Raw genomic sequence first — 20,874 nt, 5'->3', positions numbered from 1 at the left:
GTAAGCCACTGAAAAATAATGTTACACAACACTGAAAATACCAAAGCCTAAACTAAGTACAACTCACATTAATTATTCAAAAGAAGACATTCATAATGAAATAAGTGGAGGAACAAAGCACCTTAGATCTCTGAAGCGAGAGAGTAATTGATCCTAATGCACTACAGTGTTGCCTTCACTTGCACATTTTTCTAATAACATGATCATCCAAGTACTATAAATGTCTTGGACTTTAATCATATAGGATAATGTAATAAAGTTGATTTTCTCATTTTTTTCATCCTTAACATTGGAATTTGATGCTCTGTCAGTAAGCCAGTTAAAAAATATTTTAAAATAACTTAAGGTGGCAAAGAAAACTTTATGAGGAAATGATAATTGCTACATTGCCCTAAACTATTATAGTGTAATTTAATTTATTTTGAATACTTCTGTATCCTTTTATAAATAAAAAAAAAAAAAAGAAAAAAATGCACTATTACAATAGACTTTTAAAAAATACGATAAATAATATAACTGAAGATAGTGTACAAATTAGTCAGTAGAAACTGCAAGAGAAGCCGGGGCTTCTAGTATGTAAGTGTCTTCCTGAAAATATAACCATAAGGATTGGCACTTCGGAATAGAAGAATGGGAATATGTTTCACTGTGCATCAAAGTTTTCAACTAGAATTTATGTACTCTTCTCAATTTATTTTGTAATTAAAATCCAACCAGAGAAAGGGCAAAAAAATGTATCTGTGTCCTGGGGTGACTTTTTGATGGTTGTATCCCCAGTTGTCTGTTCTGTTTATGCTGTATGCTAAGTTCTGTACCTTTAAGACTAAGTAACTCTTGACAAGTACCAGCCGTGTAAATTAACCAATACAGCCTTGCTCCTGATGAGTAACAGCTGTATTCAATTACGAAGATAAAAGAGCTGGTAAGGGGAGGATCATCACGGAGGAGCAACCTTGAGGAGTACGGACTCATGAAGCAGGATCCTGGAAAGAGAGGATCAGTGGTGTGAGAGTGAAGGAGGAGAAACAAGATGTATGGAGTTTGTTTTGAAAACAGCGTTCACGCCTCTGCATTCCTGCTCCTGGACTGGGCTTGCCTGAGGCACAGACAGGCAGCAGTACAGAGACCTGCTTTGCTCTTTGGTAGTTTTAGCTAGCCGACGCAGAGAAGCACTCTGGACTATTTTTAAGATCTTTTTCTTGGGACCTTCTGGTCTGAAAAACCCAGAGGAGCACTGAGGGCCTGCACCTGCAGCCCACGGGGTCGTGGACCTCTGGAAGGACTGATAAGGGACTGATAAGGGACTGAGCGAGCTGAGCTACCCACAGCAAGGACTTAATGAATTTACCATCTCAGTTAAGAGCAACAAAAAGGTTTTTTGCTTCATATTATTAATTCTTTATTCTTGTGCGTACTTTGTTAAATAAATAGTTTTTTCCACTTTTCTCTGAGGAAGTTCTTTTCCTGGACTGGCTGGGGAGAGGGGCTCTTTGGCTTTGCTTCCCGGAGGGATCCCATTCAGGGATTCTTTTACAAATTTGCCCTAAACCAAGAAAATATGCCACTGTAGGTGGCCTAGACTGTGTTGGAGAATATTTGAGTGCTTTTTGATCAGAAATTTTAATGTATTTCAATGCTGAGCTGATGTTGTACTGTCTTTATTTTAACTAAAGAATAGGCCTTGTAGCATCTCAGAAACAATTGTTACTGTCTAAAATATTAAGAAAATAAGTAGTCCAATTATATGAACAGAAAATTTCTATTAAGCTTTTCCTTTTCAGTGGGGGAAAGAAAGCAAATGTACCTTTCAGCCTTAACACAAACCATGTCAACTACCACCAATTCTTCTCATCCGTTTCACTGAAAATGCATTTCTGAAAGAGTAGCAGCTGTACAGAACAACACATAATCAGTCTACAGAGTCCTTATCTTGGTCAGAACTGAAAATGAATAAGCATATGATTCACCATTCAATGAATATGAGAACCCACCTGTGTCCAACTCAAAACTCAGCAAAATCTGTGTGTGTCTCAGCAGGCTCAATGGGTTTGGCTACACTTAACACGTTCATAATGCTCTAATGGATCATGCAGAGATATTTTGGCATTCATACTGAAAACAAGACAATGGAATTCTCTGAATTTCCTCATATTCATGAACACATAGTTCAGATTTCCTAATGCTTCACTAAAGTTGATTCAAATTATCCTAGGCTTCAATGCCTTCTACCCCACGCATCACTGGAGGAAGAGTGGCTGGAAAGCAGAACAGCAGAAAAGGATTAGGGAGTGCCAGTTGAAATACAGCTGAACACGAAGTAGGGTGTGCCCAGGTGGCCAAGAAGGCCAGTGGCATCCTGGCCTGTACCAGCAATAGTGTGGCCAGCCGGAGCAGGGTAGTGACTGTCCCCCTGTATTTGACACTGGTGAAATAGAACCTTGAATTCCATGGTCAGTTCTGGGTTCCTCAGTTCAGGAAGGACATTTTGGTGCTGGATCAAGTCCAGAGAAAGGCAATGGAGATGGTGAAGTGTCCAGAGAATAAGTCATATGAGGAACAACTAAGAGAACTGGGGCTCTTTAGCCTGGCAAAAAGGAGACTCAGAGGGTTTTACTGCTCTCTGCAACCACCTCAGAAGAGGTTATAGCCATGTGGGCCAGCCTCTTTTCCCGAGAAACCTGTGACAGGACAAGAGGAAATAGCCTTAAGCCATACCTGCAGTGGCCCAGGTTGGACATCAGGAAGGATTTCTTCACTGAAGAGGTCAAGCAGTGGAACAGAATGCCCAAGAAAGTGGTGGAGTCACTATCCCTGAAAGTGTTCAAGAAATGATTGGATGTGGCATTTAGTGCTATGGTATAATTGATATGGTGGTGTTTCGTTAAATGTTGGACTTGATGATCTTGGAGATATTTTCTAATGCAATGTATTGTAATGTAATCTATTCTATTATTCTGTTCTATGATTCTATCTCGAAAAAATACTGTGCAAATCTTCACAAGCAACCTTTTAGCTAATACCATCTATTCCCACATCTGTTTCCAAAACACACATTAAATGATCAATTTTAATCTTCCTAAAAAGGCAGTTTTGGTTTTTTGCAAGAGCTGAATTGAATAAAAGCCCATAACATAACCCTAATGTCACGCTAATTTTCTCAGCAGTGGAATGTAGTCTTCACAGCTCAAAAGTGTAAAGAAAAACACCAGAATCTGGATGTTCACATTAACAATAACCTTTCACCTTTTTCAGTGTCTTTCTGGAATTGATATCACCAGACACAATTATAAAGAACAGCTGGCTGTCAGCTGTTGCGTGTAGTCATGTCCTGGTCCTCAAGGCTCCAATGATGTAAGACTTAGGCAGAATTGACCAGTTCGAAAACATTCACTTAGTTTATTTCAGAGCAGTCTCATTTAAGAGCATTTTGGGGGTGGGAGACGAGTGCCTAGAATTGAGTGAAGAAATGATAAATATAACTATTCCTAAGAGCAAATTTGGCAAGTATTTAACACTTTACAAAATCAGGACCACTAGATAGCACCATTTCCTAGAATGAACCAGAAATTCTATAGTCTGCTGCTGTCACTGCAAATTCATAGCATCATTATGTGGATGGAAAGACTACTCTGATGCCACCACAGTAAAAAAATCCCAATTATTTTAGAAAAAAGAAATGAAGAAAAATATAGCAAAAAAACTCTGAGAACCATATGTAAGCATAAAATACCTGCCGATATTTTAAAGCTTAAAAAGACAATTTTACAGAAAAAAAAAATTAATCAATTGTATGGAAATGTAAAAGTGAAGAAAAAGGTTTTTAGGCTTTTATTTAAGTACAATTTTTTCTCATAATTTTTGCCTTTATGCTTCGTAAAAATAAACAGATAAAATCCAGCAAAGAAATCAGTTTGACATCATGAACACTGAACAATTCAACAATAAATCTGTGTATATTTTTATATACAGGTTAGGCCATCAACTTTAGTATTTATATCTAATGTTTCTCTTCTAAATAACTTTAACTTAAAATTGGTCTGAATGAAAAAGTTATTTATATTAATGGGACGGCAATTGTCACAATTTCATGACAGAGGACAAGCAGCAAGTCAAACAAGGAAAGCTCCACTTTAATTTCTGACCCCAACAACTTATATACACTTTGTACAAAAGCCAAGGATTGGCTAAAAAAGTTGCCACCTCATGGACCTTGTTGGTCACCATCACCATCAATCATATCTCTTCTCTCAGAGGAGAATTATGTAAACACACAGATAAATTCTAAAAATATACATTGTTTTCATCAAGCTGCCTGAGAACCTTGCTAGAAAGATTCAAAGAATCAAAGGCAAGAAAATTCAGGGCAACAGGCAATTATTTTTAAAAGGTTATCAGGAACCTTTGACAATTGTTTCTAAAAGTATATTAAACTGATGAAAATATTTGGTCAATTAGGTGATAAAAGAAAGGTTACCATTTTATTTCCTTAGTCTCCCACAACTTAGCTGTAGAAAACACTTCTCATCTAATCAAAGTTAATAAGTATGTCAAAATATGCTATTAAAAGAAGAAAAAAAAAAAAAAGCCAAACAACAAAAAACTCCAAACCAAACTAATACCAACAAAACAACAAACAACAACAACAAAAAACCCTGCAAAAACCACCAAAACCCAAGCAAACCCACAGAAGATCCTTAAATATTAAGCCACAAAAGATATATTTCAGGACAAGTTTTGGCTCTACTATTTATTCCCAAAACCATAACTTTTGTCTATATATACTGCAAGATGTCACCTAGCCTTTTGTCTCCAAGTATAAAGGTTTTCTGTTCCAAGATCCCAGAAGAATACAATTCTATTATAGCTCTGTGAAATATTGCTAAAAATTAACTTTATACATAACCTATATTTCAAAACCTGAATTTATTATAATGAAAATATGTATCATAAAAATAATTAAATTTGAATTACAGAGGTAGAATTTAAAAAAAAACCCATATATATATATGTGTGTGTGTATATATTCTGTAGAAAGTAATAGCGAAAATCAGATCTGGAGTGCTAGCTTCCGTAGTCCATGATCACAAATGGAGTTGCAGCCAAGAAACTCCTGTTTATCAAATCCAGCCAGTACACTGAGGACATCAGGAAAGGATCAAAGTACTTTTGGAAATACTCAAGGCTTGTTTCTACAAAAAAGGAGGAATTTTCCACATGCACTTCTTAAATCTGAATGCTGATTACATTACTTGATTGGTGTACAGAAATGTAATGACTGCAGGTTTTTTTCACTTGTCTTATAGAACAATTTCAATTGCATAACAGAATGAAGAGACATTTTAACACACTGCTTATGGTATTCCTTTTCTGTACTGTCGTATCTCAGAAATCAAAGCAGTCTTAAAAAAGCAGATATATTCATCAAAGGTGCTCCCTTAAAAAGAAAGGCTTTCATTTTGGGAATAGTATACAGATAAAAAATTTGTATTTCCAGTAGTTATAATCACCTTTAAACTGTTCAATTCTGTGTCTAGTTGAATTGCAACAGACAATATGAGAAGCTCACCTTGAACACCTATTATACCAAAATTTAATGGAATGTAAAAATGTTTTAACCTTCTCTGAACTATGTGTCAAAGTCAATTTGAGTCAGCTCAGGGAAGGAAATGAATCTTGCTATTTTGAAGAGAGTTAGAGAAGCCCTTCTCAGTGTCAAAACATAATCCTTATTGCACCTTGCCTTTTTATAGGTGTTTCTTTCCAATAATGTTCTTATAAAGAAACTATTTTCCTGTATATGGTAATCTTTAATTTCTAAGTCTAGTTGATTTTCTATTAACAATTTTTGCTGTTATCAATTTTCTATCATACCCAGCCTTCCAAATATAAACTTTTCACAGGGTGACTCCAATGTAGTTCAAGTATGAGCAATTTTGTCAACTCCAAATAGTAGTGTTAACCCAAGTGCAGCTGTATTTCTTGGGTGGAACCAAGGTGTAAATGAAGAAATTTTGGAGCATAATTAAAAAAAACACAGGCAATCATTTGCAGAAAGTCTAGCTGTAGGTCATTCTTTACTGCTGAACTCCAGGAGTGTATGAGTGTATGAGGACAATGCCATTCAATATTTCCATTAACAGCCTGGATGATAGGCAAAGTGCACGGTCAGCATATCTGCTGAGAAATGAAAAACAGACAGAAGTGAGAGATAGGTCAGACGGTTGTACCACACTTCAGGTGAGTGTCAGTGGGAAAGTGAAATGGGTTATAACATTAAGAGTGGGAAGTGCAAATACCTCTGCCTGGGGAAGAATGACACCAAGAAATAGTTGGTGTAGCTGTTCAGAAAGCAAGTCTAATGAGAAAGATCTGAGGGCCCTGCTGGACCACAAGTTGAACATTAACCAGCAGCGTGCCTTCAGTCTCTTGTGCTCCATTAGAAGGGCTGTCAGTAGGTAGAAAGGATGTGATACTCCCCCTCTAACCAGCCCTGGTGAAGCACTCCTGGAGTGTTGGGTCCAGTCTTGGGCTCCTACCTCCAGGAGACATATGGGCATTCTGAAATGAGTGCAGTGAAGAGTCACAAAGACAATAAAGACCAAGAAGTAGAGACTAAGACAGCCGGGACTGTTCATACTGGAGAACTCTCAGACAGCAATCTCAGCTGCATGAAAAAATACTTGATGGAAAGGGATCAAGAAGATAGAGCTAAGATCTCCAGATACCTAGCAAAGTGACAGGACAGAAGGCAACAGGCACAGACTGAAATGCAGAAATTCCATACAAGTAAAAGTAAAATACTTTTTTAGTATAAGAGTGGCTGAACACTGAATACGTTGCTCAGAGCCTGTGGACTCCCTCCCCTTGGAGGCAAGTCAATATCGAACTAGACACAGCCTGGACAACTTGCTCTAGGTTAGCATGCTCTGATCGAGGAACTTGGAACAGCTGACTTTCAGAGGAATCTCTAACATCAGCTTTTTCAAAAACATCATTGTGTAAGCATTAGCAAAGACTATGTACTCAACACTAACATATTACAGACATACAACCAGACGTACAAATACAAATGTACACTTTCTATCTTAAACGAAGTTGGTGTATAAGGATCATTTCTATCATCAAAACTGCTCTAACCTGTCTTTAAAATGTATTGTGAACTTTGAGAGTTTAATGTAAAACAATTTCAGAAAACATTAAAGACATTTGTGTAATTAGTTCATTAGCTGCTACTTATGTCAACATATACCAAGGGTGTACTGAACACAAGGTGTGCACTGGAATGCAGCCTCTTTCATATCTGTAAAAGGGAGGAGACCTTAACAATAAACAGCAGTCATTGACCTGCTGAATAATAGACTGTTTTAAAGAAGTTGCTACCTTTGTTTAAACCTCGTAATTTGGAAACAATACACCTGCATACATCTGTCAAAAGTGCAGATGTTTCTTCTGTTACTAAGCTCATGTTACTTCCCAAGAAGAAGAGGGAACTCTAGAGAAGGAAAACTATTGCTTTTGCCTTTAACAGACAGGCATCTTATGCCATGAAACTTTATTCACCACAGATAGAACAGCCTGGCATTATTAGAATATAATTTACAAAAAATATTTCCCCTTACCTCCTTTAAATATAAGCCCTAGGTATTAAATCTATACAATGTAAAGAAAAAAATACTTAAAGAGCAGTAAAGTTTTGGAACTTGCTATAGAAACTGTCCAAAGAATAAACATGAACTTCATGCAATAGGTATTTTTTAATTTTTATATTAGCTAGTATATTTAATCATTTATAAAAATACTCAAAATTGATAAAATAATTTAAGAAATAGAAACTAAAAGTCATCAAATAGAGAAGTTCTCCAATAAACTGTGCCTCTTGTGCATAGCCAGAAACAAAGAGCAAATTTAAGTTGCTCAGAACTCTGAATTGCATTACCAATACAGTTATTAAGAAAATCATTATACAGCTATGAATATCTAAATTCTACCAGCAAAGTCAACTAAGTACTGAAAAATTATTAGCAGCATATCATCAGAGTTTAGTACACAAGAAGTAGTTGGTCCTTTGCTTTCTTCTGCCTCTGCTTCCAATTCTGTGCAGCATTTATGAGAGTCTTTTCAGAGCTGTGAGTGTCAATAAGCTGTGCTGCAAAATTATTTTATTTCTGCGCATGTGTTTCAGAAGTGGATCACTTAAAAAAAGAGAAGCTTACTCCTAAGTTCAAACTTCAGAGTATGTTTTACTAATTTAGGGCCAGGGAACTTGAAACAATCAGTAGCCATGGTAGGAAGGAAAATAATTAGGGGAACTACTTTATGTGTCTTCAACTTCCCTTTCATACACAAAAAAATCTTCAGGAAACATATGTATGTGAGGGCTAATATGATTATCCCAGTCATATCCTATATATTACTGCATTTTTTAATTTCATCTTTATTTTGCAGTCCACCCTGTGAAATTCTGTTTGATAAAGACGGACACTAATGTACTTTTGAAACAAACAAAATACATTGTGTCCTTCACTACTAAGAAAAAAGTATTCATAATATAAGAAAAAACATTCATTAGGGAGAAAGCCATCCTTGATCTTTTAAAGTCAATGAATTCTCTTTCCGCAATCATTCAGTTATTTGCTGAATGACAGGAGGTGTCCAATTCACTCTAGCAAATCCTAACAACCAGAAAGAAACTAAGATTTTCCAGACTATATTCAGGATATACCAATGAAAAGCCCTCACATAAAATTAAATTGGTAGTGCTGTACATGTCTTCAAATACATTCATTGTGAATTGCGCCTGATAATTTGTAATTTCTCTCTAATAGAAAATTATTCTGTTCTTTTGCTGTATGATTTGCCATGTCAGCTGCAAAGTGTGCAAAGTGTGATGCAGCACTAGTGCTCTGCCTGCTTCTGGTTGCCTCGTTCTGTACACATAAATATTCAGCTGCTAGAAGGCAGCACCTTATGCTCTTTTGACACCTCTGAAACAATACTTTAAATAAATACTTCCACATTTTCCTTTAGTTAGAGCTTTAGTTCAGCAACACCTTAACCAGAATTTTTAACTTGAAAATCAATTGTTTGAAATCACTGAAAAGTCTTTTTTCTTTGTTTCTTAATTGCTATATTGAAATAGAAAACACAGTACATGCATATTTTAATCATACAGCTGTAAGAAAAAAAAAAACAAAAACAAACCCAAAAACAACAAAAGCAAGATAAGCACAGGTTTTATTTGCTTTGCCATGGAAAGGAAAAGAATCATTGACACAACCAGTATAGTTGAAGAGGTAATTAAGACAGATTCACTGTTTTACAGCACAATAATACAGATATTTCGTTCTCCCTATTCTCCCATGCACACTGCCTTTCGTTGTAGTTGTTGTAATTTCTAAGTAGCTCATGAACATAATATAATCACAGAAGATCAGAATGTACCTCAGAAAGACACCTCACCTTTACCTGAGGACAAAATTAGCTATGTATGTAATTCAGAATCCATCACAAGATATTTGTTCCGCCTGTTCTTACAAATGGGTCTTACAGATGGACCAAGGACAACCTCTGTAAGCAATATTCTGTCAGCCTTAGCAAATGAATCTATTTTCTAACTAACAGCTTACAGCAGGAGCTTAAGAAAAGCACTCCAATGCAAATGGACATTACGGATTTAAAATCATATTTTCTCTTGAAGAAAGTGATAAAGTTAACGTAAGATCTCTTCCTTTATGAATGCTATATAATTTATTTTCTTTGATTATTTCAGTTAGCAGTGTATATATCTTAGAACTGACTCTCTTTAATTTATTGATGTGCAGAACTTCACACATTTAAGGAAATGAATATATGAACCTCAATATATAGTGAAGTATCTAATAGTATTTTCACATTTTAATTTTCATTTTTTCCATAAGTAGTTGGTTACTATATTCCTAATGTTTAAACTTGCAGTTTCCAGATGCTCATTTTCATTCCAAGTTGACTTTTTCAATGTATTTGATGGTTTTGATTGTCATTTTAGGATGGTTTTGAGGATGATTTTAGCAATAAATGAAAAGTTAATATTACCACCATAAATAAAAAACAATCAGACCTTTACATGCATCTCCATTTACTAATGGAGATGGTATTACTAATGTGGCATTACTACAAGTATGGCATTCTATTTGCCATATTAACAAAATTCATCTTAAATGTCTGAAGGCGAGTCTATGATTCAATATGATAAAACATATGTCCTAACAAAAGCTGCAAAGTTTTTCCCTCTGAAAACCCTGGCCATTAGTAACTATTGAAGATACCATTGATATAAAATTCAAAATCAAATTAAATCTTATATTCTCAGCAGTAAGTTAAGAGGTAACATTTGCTCAGGAAAATCAAAAGCAAACAATTGAAAAAAAGTAACTATCTCAAGGATATTTTGGCAGCTAGCATCCTGTTTAAACTAAAGTTATGATCATTCCAAGTGATGATTAGAAAAATTTCGCAAATCCTAGGGGAATTTTGCTAACATCAGTAATATTTGCCAAGGATCAAAATGGTTCATCTCCCAGATCAGTGCAATTTACCTGCATTTTGTAAAGGAGGGAAAAAAATAGACAAGGAAGTACAGGGAAAGCAGATTAAAATTTAAATTTCCCTATCTTTCCTGTCTGTTTCTTCTACTGTTTCTTCTAAAATAATTTCTCCGTGCACATGTCAGGGCTAATCAAGTAAAAAATTCTAAAGTAGCATATACATCACTGTTTTGTAAATTGAAGAAAGACTACACATTTTATACAAGCATAAAGTTAAATATGATCACAATTCAACATGTTCCTTGAAACAAAGAAGCAGAAATGTTCAGGGGCCTCAAAACAGAGATCTGAAGAGTGCTGAATTTCAATAGAAAATAATTAGGGACCCAAGATATCAGGGAAGATGTTGAATTTATGAACCACAAGTAAAAGACAAGACAGTTATTTACTATGCAGGGTTTTAGAAAATACTTTTTACCTTTTCACTGGTACGACTTCAGTTAATTCCACAGTGTCACTCTGGACGTGAAAACATAGCTCAATTACTGAAATTACAGAATTCAACTATTCGATTATAGAAATCAACTATTACATAAATCAATTACAGAAATCAAAATTTTCTCAGCAGATTAATGTGAATTTATCATAAATGAGAATGTAACTCCACATCTGAAGCTCAACATTTAGTCATTGATTTTCTTCAACAGCAAGTAATTCCCTCTTTTTTTTTTAATCTGAGAGGGTAATAAAATAATAAAAACATAATAAAAGCAAAATGTTTTGAAACATTTCTTTCACCATCTGGATTAGCAAAAAAAAAATCAATTAACTTCCATTTCTCCAGTTATTTAAGACTGAGTGTTTATTAAAATGTATTTGGTTTCAGTGTTTAAATATCACTTGTATCTTTAATAGTGTACACAAGTGCTCTGTTTCCCTTTTTTTGTGTAGGAACTTCTAACCATGATCCTTCCTTTTATGTGTCTCTAGGCTACCAGAGTGGTAATTGCCTGCACCCCATACAAGAGCCTGGTGGAGAACGTGGTGGAGCAAGTGACTATTTCCTGAAGGATGTTAGTCCATGGGAGGAATCCCACACTGAAGGGGAGTAACAGGATGAGAAGGAGGGAGCAGCAGAGATCTCTTACATATTCACCACAGAGCTAATTACATATCCCCCTCTGCTGCTCAGGACATTAATTGCTGGGGAGCAGGCAGACAGTTTGGGAATGAGAGAGTAAAGGGGATCTTAGGTAAAAGGAGTAGAGAAGTGAGAGGAGGTGGGTTTTAAATTTTGTCTTTGCTTCTCAATACCCAAACATATTTTAACTGGCAATAAATTACATTAATTTTCCCTAAGCAGAGTTTGTCCATGACAGTAATAATTTAGGTATCTGCCTGTCCTTATTTCAACCTACAAGTTTTTAAATTTATTTTCTCACCTTGCCTCTCCTGGCTGAGGGTCTAGTGACCAATCTAGGTCAGATCACCACACCATTATACACAGTCACCCATCCAGGCAAATTTAACTCTGTCATACCATGATTTTCAACTGAGTACTGAAGAAGCCAGCCAGTTGTATACAACATATTTACCACAAGAGCTAAACAGCTTTCCTCTTTTAAGGACCAGAATTGTAATCACAAATTCTGCAGAAGTTTCATAACATTTTTATCACTAAAACGGCATGGGGTGAAGCCACCATGTGTTCACCTGCCACTGTTGTTATTACCAAATAAACAATGAAAGAATCGGCAGTATATTCAAAGAAAAAACGTAGTTATCTTTTGAAGGTTTTATTTTGAGTCCATCCATACGCAGACAGAAAAGACTTACATTTCAAGTAATAGTGTGTTGTGTACATGCACACTCTCATATATGCAAGAGGCAGAACTGAGAAAAACAGAGCAGTTCAGGAGTCAGCTGTTTTGGAGACACTGCTCTAGAAACCATTCCAAAATTCTCTCGGCTTTTTGTGTATGCTGCTTCTCTTATATACGGCAACTCCCACCATTGCTTTGTTTCGGCAGCCATTCCATGCCTACCAGTATCTGAAGCAAAATTAGCCATGTTATCAAAGCTACACAAGCAATGTATTACCAGGGAAGTAAGAAAGAGAGATAAAGAGAGACAGCACATACATTCTGGAATACATTCCAAGTTGCAACTATAAATGTGAAGATTTCCTGCCTGCAATTCAGTTTCAAGATGACAAAAATTGAAACATAGTATTTATTTAGTAGCCCATAAATATGTTTTCATAACACTACCAGAAAACAGAAATGAAAATTTAATTAAACAATTATACTTCAATTTATTATATACAGGCTGTTGAAGAACATCAAAGAAGAAAAGGTTTTGCTTAAGTAAAAAAAAAAACCCAACAATTTTATAGTGCTTATGAATTGTCTCTTTATGAAGTTATATTGATTTTTAACCAGATTTTTAGTAAGTCAGATGAAGTAAACAAGGGACACTCACATATTGATAAATCCTTCTCCACTATATGCTTGTCAGATAACAGTTTCAGTATGTCAAACTACCTGATGAGACTTTTTATTCTTAAAGCTGTATTTCTTGATGTATTCAAATAACAGACCTCAACACGAGTTCCAAAGATTATAATGCTTTGTGTAATCCTGAAAGCTTTGTGTAATCCTTTGTTTCAGATTGATTCAAACTTCCAAATGTACCATTTACTTCCTGAAAGCTATATATTGTAATTATAAATACTACCCTAATTTATGAGGAAATAAAAAAATATTTTCATCATTATAATGTACCTATGTTCCTAGTTTGTGCGTGTGCATAATTCAGACAGAAATTAATGCTGAATATTACTTTTTAAAAGTTACTACTTAGAATCTGATAATAACAGAAAAACCATATTAAACTACAACTTTATGTTCCAGTTATTGGCTGGACTCCCAAAGCAATAAAAGGACTTGTGATCATGTCCAGAGTAGGTGGAGGCTATGTGTTAGCCACAGGCTAACATGTTAGCTTGGCTAAAAATACAGAATTGAAAAATTCTGAGACAGTTTTTTCTACCTGTATAGAGTCAACTGAATATCACAACTTCTCAAATAATAAACTATGCCAGGTTAGGCACAACCGTGCATGTGTGGATGACCTATGCTACACACATACACATGTAAGTTTTCTCTTGGGATCTTGTTAGTAACACTCCCTGACATAATGTCTCCCATTTAGAAATGTGATTCAGCAGTCACTGGCTTACTGACAGGGTAGAATGTAAATCAAACTAGCAAAATATGTATTAAGATTTCACAACTTTCTTCTTATTCCAATGCTTTGTCATCTATGAATAAGAGACCTCAGAGGAGGCACTTCCTTTGTTACCATAGTCTAAAATATTTTACTGAGATTCAAAATCTCTTATGCATTTTAGAGATATATCTTATTTTAGATACACATAAATTTTAGATATATACATTATTTCCTTTCAGGAGGGATAGGAAAACTAGTGTAAGTACTTTGAGATTATGACCTGCTGTCAGGATTTGGCTACTTGTTGCCATCCTCAAGAAAATACCCACTGCCCAGGGCTGGAACTGCCTGGAACTGTCCTGCTCTCTGGTGAGGTGGTTGGACAGTCCTGGCTAACTGCTCCTTCCTTGCTACTGTCATGGGGACAAGATTTTTAAGAGCACATGTGGCTTTAACATGTGCTATCAGCAAAATCAAGTGGAGTCAGCTGACTCTGATCAACATGACAATTTTAGGTGTTGTAGCACCTAAAAATCAGTCGCCCTGATTTTTCAGCCTTCTGATGTTTTCATTCTTGGACTGGAACTTTCTCACTAATTGTAAGAAAAACAAAAACTGATGTTTAGTAAATAATACATTCCTTCTAGGGGGAAGAACAAATTAATAGACTTCTAAGTTACCACTGAGGTCAGAGAGGTGTTACTCTTGTCCCCTGATCCCTGATCCAATTCCAAACCCTATTTAAACCCAAAGCAAAAATAAACTTTTTTCTTTCTCTTCTCACTTCTCAACTTGACAAGTGAGTGTAATTCTTTCTTGTCCTCTAGTGACAGTCATCAGGAACTGATTCTGTGCATTGTTCAGATTCAGAAAACCGCTCTGAGAGGAAAGAGGGGAGAGTTCTCTCCTAAGAGGGAAGTACAACTCAGGATAAGCCGCAGCTACTTTTGGAAGTGTCCCATCAGAAAGGAAGCCCAATTCCCTCATGCATTAAATGGTGGTTCTAAACACAAAGGAGGATTCCAGGATTTGCTAAAGAATGATGCTCACTTCCTTAAAATATTCCTTTAATCTGTAGAAAAGGTACAGAGGTTCGGAAGACTAGCACTTTAACAAACAACAAACAGTGCTTATGTCATCAACTACAATCCCCCTTTTTTTTTTTTTTTTTTTTTTCTTTTTGCAAATTAGTAGTCTGTTATATACAGATTGTGGCTGTGGGATATATTGATTAATAAGGAAAATGATAAACCATTATAAATAGAAATTTAAGTCCTGTAGATAACATTCCTCTTACTCAATATAATGAAGTAGTGATGTTTTCAAATGAGTAAGTTTAAATTATTGCTTACAAAGCCCAGGACAGGCAACATTTCAACACTGACATCCATGATGTAAAACACAGCTACATAAATTTTACCGTTTTAGACTCATCATAATGGCACTGATTATAATTCCAGGGAGGATATAAGTTACCACTGTAACATCGTCCTTTGCTGCAGAAGGTATCTAACACCTACACACATTTTACCATTTCCTTGGTAAGTGTAGTTAAGAGTAATACACACCCTGGGTAAAAGGTGGCCTGTACAGTACAAAATTAGTAATAAAGTTTGATGAACTAGGATTTTTTTTTTCACATCTGCATCAATAACTTTCAAATTTACAGATTATCAGGAGTGAAGTAATTTCACAATGTAAAATGTACATGGAAGAGTACAGCAGTATACTTTCTTTAAATCTTTCTTTAAATCAACAAAAAATCTTCCTTATTACCAACCCTAAAATCATCATGTGCTATTTTACCTTCAGATAATGTATGATACATGTTTGTTTCATTTAGATTTTAGTGTGACTATCAAAAGAAACTATGAGATTAGTGTTAAGACACACACTGCAACAAGCATGCTAAGCATTTGCTTTAAGTGATAACACAGAAAGAGGCACCAGGTAGACTTGCTATAATAGGTATCTTTCTGATTTCTCCCTGTCTTTTGCATCCCGGTAGTATTCTGTTTTACCACTTTACGTTACCAGGGCAAACAGCTTTCCAAAGCTAACTTGCCAGAATGCTGCCCATCTTGACTGCAGAAAGAGCAGGATCAATCTTTGTCTAATTCACTGTCCTGACTCAGCGCATTCTGATACTCAAAAGTAAGACTCTCAGGGCAGCTACTCTGTAAATTGCTGAGGTATGGCACTCAACCACATCCACATCCAGAATCACAGAGATGCAGAAAGACAGTTGTACACACGGCTGGAAAATGAGTGTACAGAAAAGCACAAGAAACAAGATGAGACTCGGTCAAATAAAGGCAATTTTACACTTCCAAGAAAGTGCAGTAATACTTATTGTGGTGAATGGCAAGACTGTCCAAGATCAGAAAGGTAGATTTGCTTCAGAGAAAAAGACACTATTTAGAACACCTAGAGGTCTCAAAGGAAGAACTGGAGATAAAAGCTAAAAAATGGTCCAATGAGAATGGGTAATGTCTGACACCCTGGAGCATGCAAGTACAGAAAGGCTCCCAAACAGCAACAGCAGCATGTCAGATGAAGATGCAGAAAAGACTTTTTTTCAGCTCGAACTCAAGCTTTACACTTAACTATTCCCATGAAAGCTGCACTAATTGAAGTCCACAGAGGATCTGCACTGTGACCTCAGATGCCTTTAAAAGAGACAACATTTTGCCTATCAAACACCAACATAGTTTTACAGCTTTGACTTGCAATCCATTGTATCATTCTAGTAGTATATTTTGGTGTACATCTAATATACAGAATGAAACTGTTTTCCTTGTTCACCAGTTTCAATATTTTTTGAAAATGTCTTAACAAGCAATTTGCTTTCAGAACTCCAGCAAGCTTGATATGTTGATCTTGAGAAGATTTCATCCACATTTCCAGGGGCAAATAATTGCTATTAAATAAGAACATTTCAAAGTTCTTGTAAGTGAGTTTAAGTAACTTCTGCCTGCTTTCCATGTTCCTTAGAAAAATTGGGGCTGTAAGCATTAGATAAGCAGCTAAACTCTTCAAGTGTTTGTTTATTTTGCCTTAGATCTTGGGGTGCAGTTTCAATTTTTAAGTGAAAGTTATTCAAGGATAGTTACATATTTTCCTTTCTGTAGCATTAATTTCAAAAGCTGAATCCTTCTTAATAAAAGAAGTTCTGAATTTAGTCTAATTCACTACTTGTACACTAGAGGAAGATAGAGGATAGTGTAGATAGAGGATATCAAAACTAATTTTAGATACGGAGCTATCCAGTAACAAAAAAGTCTTCTAAAGATACGCTTTAATTTTTCAGTGGAAACATTGCCTTATTTTTTTAATTTTTTTTAAAGTAATAATAACAACTATATTATTTGTGTTTAGCTAAGTCTGGTATTTAAACAGGCAACAGGTAACTCTTACAGTTTAACTATAAATATGTAATATGATGGAGACGCATTCTTGATGTTTTTAAAAAAAGTATATCTAATTCACAAAAAAAGTTGTTTTGACAAACCACATCTATATAGTGCAAGAAATAATATAACATTTTTCTGATGGCCAGGTAGATTGTAACAGCTATTTATAGATTTATTTTTTAACTATTTTGAGCATTGATTGAACAGGCTTCAACAACTGAAGTGAATCTGCAAACTATTTAAAAATAAAGTACTGTTCAAATGAAAACCAAGAGCTGCCTATTACAACTATATTGTATAGAAAGGCTCTAGGCAATTATTTTCTATCTTATAGTAGAGGTAAGAGAGAAAGAAGCGGCAACCAAAGAGGCATCAATTCATACTACAGCAGCACAGAGGCAGAAAAAAATAGAAACAAAAATATTAGGATGAACTAAATAATAATCCATGAGGTAAAATAAAGTGTGTGATTAAAGCAATATTATCATGAAAGCAATAATATAAGGTTGAGACTTGAACTATAAATTTAGTTATAAATGAAAGTGAATGGGAAGCAATCAACATTACCTATCAGAATTGACAACTAAAGAGGGGTCAAAAGATCTTTAAAGATTTGGAAAAAAATACGTTCTTTTTCTTACCCTCAGGACACAGGATTCTCTATGAAAAAGGTTAATAGTTACAATTGACAATTGCAATGAAAAACAATGTCAGCCAAGATAACTTCAGCTTTGGGTCCTTTCAGATTACTTTTTCTCACAAGTATATGTCAAAAAAGAGTTCAGCCAAGGATGTGAAAGAATTTGAGTGTATGCCCACAATGTTTCCAAACAAAAAAGATATCATGACAGAATGCGTACAGCATTTGTCTCAACAGTGAATAGTGAATAGGCAGGCATGGAACCTAGCAGCAGTGTAAATCTTATGGTACATCTGAAACTTCTTTTGAAAGTTTCTTATCAGTTGTGTAAATTAAATGCCCAAAGGAAGGAATGACTACAGTAACTAAAACAGGCTTTTGCTCTAATACTTTCCCCATCTCAGTATTTAATGACAAATTATCACTACCATCATATAAAATCAGTAATACCTCATCTAAATACATGCATACCTTAAAAGTCACACAGTTATGGACTAGCTCGCATTGTTCTGCATATATAGCGCTTCCCTGATCTTAATAAGACCACAAACCTCCTTTTAAAATTGTGAAGCCTCTTACCTTACTCTAGGCTTTCATCTATAGATCAAGGGCTTTGAACATCATGATAACCTTGAAAAACAATCTGAATTCCAAGCAGTCTATTTTATTTGTCTTGAGACCCAACAGACTTTTTTACTGATGAATCTTCCCCTTAAAAAAAGCCCTAACACATAACTTTGCCTCTGCAAGAAAGTATTGGAAGAAATAATTAGGAAAATATCTGAAACTCTGCAAGTTTATGCTTTGCTCATCTTAAGACCTATTTTCACTCCAGGAACATGTTTGGTTTTTACTCCACAATAAAAGACAACTTCATTATCTCTCTATACACAAAGCAGATCCTCCACCATCTCCAAGGCTCTTAATCTTATTCTTCTTAACTGTGACCCATTGTTCTAGATGTAAGAATGTCCTCTATAGAAGTAGGGTAGAGCCATTCATACTATGTTTGAACAAAAGACCTCTCAATATTATGAAGTTCTACTTTCATCTTCTCTTATGAACTTTTCATACCATCATGTGTGGGACTTGCAAAACCATCTCAGTCATGCAACCAAATTCACTTAACACCTCCAGTGGGAATGAAGTCTTTAAAACAACTTAAGCACAAGCATAACATTATCGGAAAAGAAGGATTTTAGCAATGCCAAAAGATAAAATAAGGAAAAAATCTTTGTGAAAGAATCTTGGCAGAATAGGTTCCAAGATTACAGAAAACATGTTTCTAAGGATGATATGATTGACACTTATAAACATTAGATTGGAAAAAACTTTACAAGGAGGTGTGTCCTTTTCTCCTCTCTAAAAGAAATCTAGTCCCAGCACACCTGCAGTATTTCCCATCTTCTTGTCATCTACAGATTCAGAAAGTACCAATTTCAGATTCTGAAAATGTTAAAAAAAAGTACTTGAGAGAGTCTGTGATACTGTTGCCTAAAATTTAAATGGGAATAGCTATTTACATTTAACATACAGTAGCACCGAGGTCATTCCTATATTGAGGTCAAACACTCAAATTGTCATGTTCATCCTTCAATGATTTTTCACATATTTCTTATGCGCAGCATTATGTACAGGGAAAAGAAAAAGTCCTCTTGGTTTTTCTAGTAAAGTATTGAATTTCTCCTTTTTCACCATACATAATTCCTTCACTGCTGAGCTGGGCAAACCTAGTGAAAATGCAGTACTAAGTCCAGTAAAGGTTTAAAGGTTACTTTATTCTCTGGACTTTGTCCAGAGAATAAAGTAACATAATTTTACAGAAAAACAAGTGCAAGGTCTAAAGAAAAAATGTGTCTCTCTCTTGCCTTATAGGAATGAAAACTAGCCAGATAAAACCTGAAACACTTGATATACCCAAAATTTTTTTTTTTTAATTTTTTTAAATTTTTTTTTTCCTAAATTGAATCCTGGGGCAGGAATCCAAAGAAAAAGAAAATTGAACATTAATCAGTTGTGCTTCTTGCTCCTGCCCCAAAAATCAACTGTGTTTTCATAAAGAAAATTGTGACAGATTTTAAATATCTCTTCTCTGCTGACCAGGTCATATTACATACAATACTATTAAAGAGCTCATACTGTCCTATTCAAACATTCCTCAAAATTATGATAAAAGTTCCAGTTTACCTGAGTTCATACCCAGGATAATTTTACTTATAGTGGTATTCAATTTATATCACATCTTTGAAAGGAGCAAAGTTTGAGAGAAAAAAAAAATCTCATGTTTCTTCTAGTTAGTACTGCAGGAAAGTGGACAAAGAAAATACATTAGCAATGAAATCAATGAGATAAGATCAAGTGCATTACAATTTTAGTCTCTACAGTTATTTGTATTATTCTTAACACCCACGGAAAGAGCTCAGAATTCATTTGTAAAAATTACAAACTCTCCTCAGGTTGAGTCCCAGACCTGAAAAAAATTATTGGCTGCAATCTTCAACTTTATTCTGTCTTTTTAATTCTTTCAGAGACTAAATTATCCAGACTCCCAAAGAGACATTTCTTTATATCCTTGTGGAGAACCTCAGTCATGAATTCTCTTCAAATCCAAGAAAATAGATTGTTAAGTACCTCAAAAGGAAGGCAATACCAGCACTTCCATTTTGAACTCAGAAAATCCATATTTCTTTTCACTAGTTTTCACAAAAAATGATGTTTTTAAAAATCCTAAAGTGTGTAAAATGAGAAAAATTAAGGATAAATAGTCCAATAAAAATTACACAGAACAGATTTTCAAAGATTCTTGCAAAGCACAGTACATGTTTTCGTACATATCTTGCATCTCTACAAATGCGACAACTTCATGAGTTCTCTGTAAATGTTAATATGGTGAATGTCAGTAAAAAACAAGAGATCCCAAAAAGAAGCCATATAAAAATTACATTAATAGAAATAATATTGATAGCAATATTTATTCATAAAAAGTGTTTAAAGACAATTTAATTTTTTTTTTTAACCTGGGGCACAGTGGGCATTTGATGTTTCCTGTGAAGATGATTACAACTAC

Source organism: Zosterops lateralis (genome assembly GCF_965231275.1).
Source record: "Zosterops lateralis genome assembly, chromosome: Z".
Classification (NCBI taxonomy): domain Eukaryota; kingdom Metazoa; phylum Chordata; class Aves; order Passeriformes; family Zosteropidae; genus Zosterops; species Zosterops lateralis.
The sequence above is the reverse complement of the archived record's forward strand: the minus strand, read 5'-3'. Positions refer to the sequence as shown.